The sequence below is a fragment of the Lepidochelys olivacea genome (assembly GCF_965140295.1).
Source record: "Lepidochelys olivacea isolate rLepOli2 genome assembly, chromosome: 25".
In the NCBI taxonomy this organism is placed as follows: Eukaryota; Metazoa; Chordata; order Testudines; family Cheloniidae; genus Lepidochelys; species Lepidochelys olivacea.
The window spans coordinates 5,612,126-5,618,125 of record NC_140435.1 but is presented as its reverse complement, the minus strand read 5'-3'; positions in this window follow the sequence as shown (position 1 = coordinate 5,618,125).

Here is a 6,000-nt window from a genome sequence, read left to right as displayed (position 1 = left end):
CCAGGACCTGGGCCTCCAGGAAGCATGTAAAATGCTGCAGCCCTGCACCTTCCAGCCCGTGGAGTATCTTTGCTTGTGAGAATTAGCATTTCGTAAATACTTAATGAATGTTAATTTGCCATAATTAAGGCCTGAGCTCTCTTAAAGCAGAACCTTTGGGCACTGCAGCCAATTAGAAGTTGCCACTGGCGGTGGCTGGGCTGTTGTGAAAAATGAATTGTTGTGTTCTGTGCAGTGAGCACCAGGAGGACTCCCGATGAAGGGCACATGTCAGGGCAGAGGTCGCCCTGAGCGGAATATCAATTACCCGGAGTTATGATGCACTCGCCAATTCCTCATTCATTATAAATAGGCTCCCTCCTATTTATACTATCGTGACTTTTAGTGGGGACAGGGGATGGAAAGGAGAAAGTCAAGAGGAAAGGGAGTGAGACCAGGCCTCGGGCACAGCAGCGGTGCTGGGGTGGGTACATAGAGACAGGCGCATGCCTCGTGTCAAGGGCAGAGGCAGGCTGATGGAGAAGCAGGGCAGGCATACCCTGCCCTGGGGAGCAGTGCTGAGCATAGGCAGAGTGTACTCTGCCTGCTGGGCACCTGCCTGGCACAGGAAGCAGTGTGGCAGTGAAATTTAACACAATGCTGGACCACATGGCCTTTCACCTCTGGGGGTACCATCCACCTCCAGTTTGTGCTGGATGGAGTCCAACCTCAGACACACACACAGCCTCGGTTCACTGCTCAGAGGGGACTTGCCTCACCCCTATTCTGCTCTGGGGGAGGTCCCTTCTACCGCTCTCCCTGCTTAGGCCAGGCAGGCTGCTGCCCCACCAATGCTGTCTGTGCACCCCGCCACACCAGCACTTGCCTCCACATTTCCCTCCCATTCCCCTAACAGCCTGTTACCCATCACATTCTCTTTCTGTGCCAAGGTCCATACCCGACACCCCCAGACTGCTTTTTGCCCCCTGCATTCCCTGAACTTCCCCCTGCAGCCTGCCCCCTGAATTTCTTGCATTTCCTTTCAAAATTCCAATATCATCATCTCCCCCATCGAGTTCTTCCGCCTTTCTCACTAAGCCCATCATGGCTGCCATGGTGCAGCTGATCCTTTGATCACATGCACTCTGAATGCAAAGCTTTTGTCTTTGTCACTTGTCTCTGTGGTGAACTGGCCTGTGCAGTTCAGGATACCTCCAGGGCTATTCAGTCTGTGTCAGGTGACTTCAGCTATGCGAAGAATTGAAGGTGATTTTAAATCCCTTCTGCAAGAACTGTGATGTCAGCTCCTGAGTCAATTTTAGAGTCAATAGCCTTTCCATGCATATTCAGATTCATGCGCCAGGCAAGCTCTGCATCATTACGGGTGATAGATCCCAGAAACAATGGCTTTTGATTGTCTGTAATATGAGTCAATTCCCTGGCTGTGAGACAAACAGCTGAAAAATGTCCATATTTCATGTATTTATTACATCATGTGCCTCCTGCTGGACATGCACCATGTCTTGGGATATGACTTTTTCCACACCCTGTGCATGTAGGCGGGAATTTGTCCCTCTTGGCCTGGGAGTTCTTTCTCCTTGCCTCAGGGGTTTTATGATAATGACTTGGGAAGGCAATTCACATCTGTTCATGTATTTATATCTGCTCCTGTATTTTCCACTCCATGCATCTGACAAAGTGGGTTCTAGCCCATGAAAGCTTATGCCCAAATAAATTTGTTAGTCTGTAAGGTGTACAAGGACTCCTCGTTGTTTTTAATACTCAAGTGTCTGTTTATAGCTTCCAAGCTAGTTTCAGGTTTTTCAAGGCATTCCTGCCTTCTGTTCTGTTGTTTGATTAGTTCAGACTGCTTTGCTATCTGGATAGCTGTAGCTAGGGCTAAATCCCTCTCAGTTGTAGCTGCTGTGAAAGGTTTTTATCTGTGAACCCAATAACCAGCCCGACTCTGATATTTTCATGTTTTGCATTCCAAAATCATAGTTTTCAGCCAGTGCATGCAGAGCTCTTATAAAAACATTCAACATTTCCCCCTGGTTGTTGACTTCTTTGGTGGAAACCTGCTTTTTCATAAACCACATTTCTCAGAGGTATAATATATGGTTAGGGGTGAGGGATAGCTCAGTGGTTTGAGCATTGGCCTGCTAAACCCAGGGTTGTGAGTTCAGTCCTTGAGGTCCCTTCCAACCCTGATATTCTATGATATGCATCATACATAGCCAGAACTCTTTCATAGTCAGCTTTGTGACTGTCTTCAGTAAAGTCAAAGGATTTAAAGATATGCTCTGCTTGCTTTCCCATAGCATAAGAAGATACCTGAATATCTCCAGTTTCTTTGTGGTGTTTGTTTGCAATTCAAAATCTTGTGAAGGGTTGTCAAAGCTGAAGGTCTCTGGAACACTGAAGAGTGGCATGTTGATGAGATCCTCCAACCTTTGTTGCTTTGTTACTGCTGTCTTCAACCTTTCTGCTGTTTTCCTTCTGTTTCTGTTCTCCTCTGGCACTAGTTTATTTCTGACACCATATCATGTACCTGTACCAGATATCAACACGCTACAGAGCTTGCTTCTGAGCAAGATACACACCAGATATATTCATCAAAAGATCCTTTAATGCTCTGCCAGGTATGGCTGAGGTTAGTTTAAATAAGGTATGTTACACACAGAGCTGGCTAGTGGCTAAACTCTATAGTACAGTTTAATGCTCCATTTTGCCATTCATCCCCTTTTCCCACCCACTCATTTCCCATCTGACACATGCCCCATTTTTTCCTGTTGATAATCTGATCACTTTATGGGGGACACAAAGGGGAGCTGCTGCTGTGGCTGCAGGGGGTTTCCTCAGTCCCATGGCTGCCCCCACCCAGCAGGAAGAGCAAGGGAGTCAGGGCTAGCAGAGAAAGTGGGGAGCCTGGCAGAGGCCAATGGGAATTCCCAACCAGAGCCAGTTCTGGCTGCAGGGTGCTGCCTCTGTGCACCCGGCCCTGGCCTTGAGTGTCAAGGAGGGCACAAGGCACTGCAAACAGTGATGCAAAGTGGCAGATCCAGCGACCATGAGAGAGTCAGCAACCCTTCTCTCTGCTCTTCCCCAGTGCCCTCTGTCTCCCACCCTGCTTCTGCCTCCATCACCTTCCCTGCCTCCTGCTCCCTTCCCTCCCCCGGAATTGCTGCCATGGGTGAACCAGCCCTACCTCTCTTTCTTTGGCCCAGTGACTAACTGTTTATCCGCAGTGGAACAGCTTCACCAAGAGAGACTGAGGGGCTCCACCACCTCAGAATGTCCCATAGCTCAGTGGTTAGAGCACTCACCTGGGAGGTGGAAGCAGCCTGTTCAAATTCTGCCCCCCAGGTGGGGTGGGGGGGAATTGAACCTGGGTCTCCCACATTGCAGGTGAGTGCTCTGACCATTGGGCTAAAAGATACAATGTGGGCAGCCCCCCCAACAGCCATTTTGTGAGAAGGGAGGCACCTGCCTAGCTCCTTCTCACAGGAAACACTTTAGGAGCCAAAGGCACCTGGCCCAGCTAGTGGATCTAGGCACTTACCTCAGCCAGAGAGGCAGGGCTCAGCACCCCCCCCCATCTCCTCAGCATCTCCCATTGGCTGGCTGAGGCAGCACTTTGCCTGGTGCATTTGTGAACGCCAGGACACCTGTCTGGCCCCATTCATTGTCTGGGGAGCCGAGGTGCCGCCCAGCACTGAGAATCGCAGCACACCTGGAGGTGCCTACAGGTTAGGCACTGGGACACCTTTGCCAATCTGGGTCTACGTAATTAGCTGCAGGTCACATGCATGGCAGAGCAGGGAACTGAACTGGAACCTCTCAAGTCCCAGGCACGTGCCCTAGCCATTGGACCACACATCCTTCAGTCACAGGTGGGCCTCCTCTAGTGCTCTCTGTGAGCACATTGTACATTCCTCTCCACCCACCGGTCCCCAAAGCCGGTCCAGTGACCCCTTGGGAGGGTGCCATTGGCTACAATGCAGCACCATTGGGCACCACCATAAGAAGGATCCGATGCACATTTGTTCCTGGGCTCGGTAACAATCTGGCCCGCACCAAACACACAGCTCTGGTAGACAGCTAGCCTGTCTTCTGACACGTCACTGTGCAGCACACACCATGCCTTGCTTAGGAAGGTCCCACAAAGGCAGCCCATGGGCGTTGGAGTCTATAACACAGCTGCCAAGTCCAGTAACCCCCTCAGAGCTGAAAGGCAGCATCTAGGGAGAGGCCCTCTAACAAGCCCGCCTAGCTCCTCCCTATCAGCCCATAGTCTCAGTGACGCCCCTACATCTGGGGAGTGAAGGCTGAGAGGCGGGGATGGAAATGGCTCCAAGGGAGTGGGCAGACACTGCACTGACTTCGCCAGTTCCCAGGCAGCTCCAGAACCCAACTTTCCCCACAGGAACTAATGTTCCAGGGCATTCGCCTGCAATAACCAGTCATAAATACCTGTTAGTAAAGCAGCAGGAATCTGCATCACAGAATCATAGAACATCAGGGTTGGAAGGGACCTCAGGAGGTCATCTAGTCCAACCCCCTGCTCAAAGCAGGACCAATCCCCAATTAAATCATCCCAGCCAGAGCTTTGTCAAGCCTGACCTTAAAAACCTCAAAGGAAGGAGATTCCACCACCTATCTAGGTAACGCATTCCAGTGCTTCACCACACTCCTAGTGAAAAAGGTTTTCCTAATATCCAACCTAAACCTCCCCCACTGCAACTTGAGACCATTGCTCCTTGTTCTGTCATCTGCTACCACTGAGAACAGTCTAGATCCATCCTCTTCGGAACCCCCTTTCAGGTAGTTGAAAGCAGCTGTCAAATCCCCCCTCATTCTTCTCTTCTGCAGACTAAATAATCCCAGTTCCCTCAGCTTCTCCTCATAAATCATGTGCTCCAGCCCCCTAATCATTTTTGTTGCCCTCTGCTGGACACTTTCCAATTTTTCTACATCCTTCTTGTAGTGTGGGGCCCAAAACTGGACACAGTACTCCAGGTGTGGCGAATAGAGGGGAATAATCACGTCCCTCAATCTGCTGGCAATGCTCCTACTAATACAGCCCAGTATGCCATTGGCCTTCTTGGCAACAAGGGCACACTGGTGACTGATATCCAGTTTCTCAGCCACTGTAATCCCCAGGTCCTTTTCTGCAGAACTGCTGCCGAGCCATTCGGTCCCTAGTCTGTAGCGGTGCATGGGATTCTTCCGTCCTCTGCACTTGTCCTTGTTGAACCTCATCAGATTTCTTTTGACCCAATCCTCCAATTTGTCTAGGTGGGGGTGTACAATCAAATCACCTCTTTCAGTGACTATATCACAGCCATTGGCGCTTCCCTACAAATATATACTAGTAACTACACGTACATACTTAACAGCTGACAACACACATACAATTTCAATCAGTTATATACACATTTCTAACTTGACAAGAACAAGTAAATTGCAAACGTTCAAATTCGTGTAGTAAAAGCATCAGCTCTATACAGACAAAATAGCATTGTGAAATTAACCAAGTTTTATAACATTGCATCCAGAACTTGGTGAAAATAGCATTTGGCTTTTTAAAGTATGTTTGAGGGTTGGTTTCATGAAAAATAGCCACTCCCTAAACTCTACATGAGAGTCATGTGCAACACGAAATCATGAAACACTGCACTGGTGACAGAACGTGAAAAGGTCATTTTTTGGAGCAACAGTTTGTGAGATCCTGCAGTAATAAATACTGTTCACAGGTGGATTGTACACGAAAGGAAATAAATCTCCTCTTTCAATGTGTAGAACAAACATGACGACAACATTATTAAAGTACCTAACATTGTATTGACTTAAAGATGTATTTCATTGGCATAACACTCCAGTATATCTTTATAGAGAAGAAAAGGTACCATATAAATTGTCTAAGTACAGAAGAATGAGAAAAATATTAGAAGAGGCTATGAGCAGACCTGAGGTTTTGGAAAGAAATGTGTGTTTTACTGCCTTACCTGAGAAATGGTA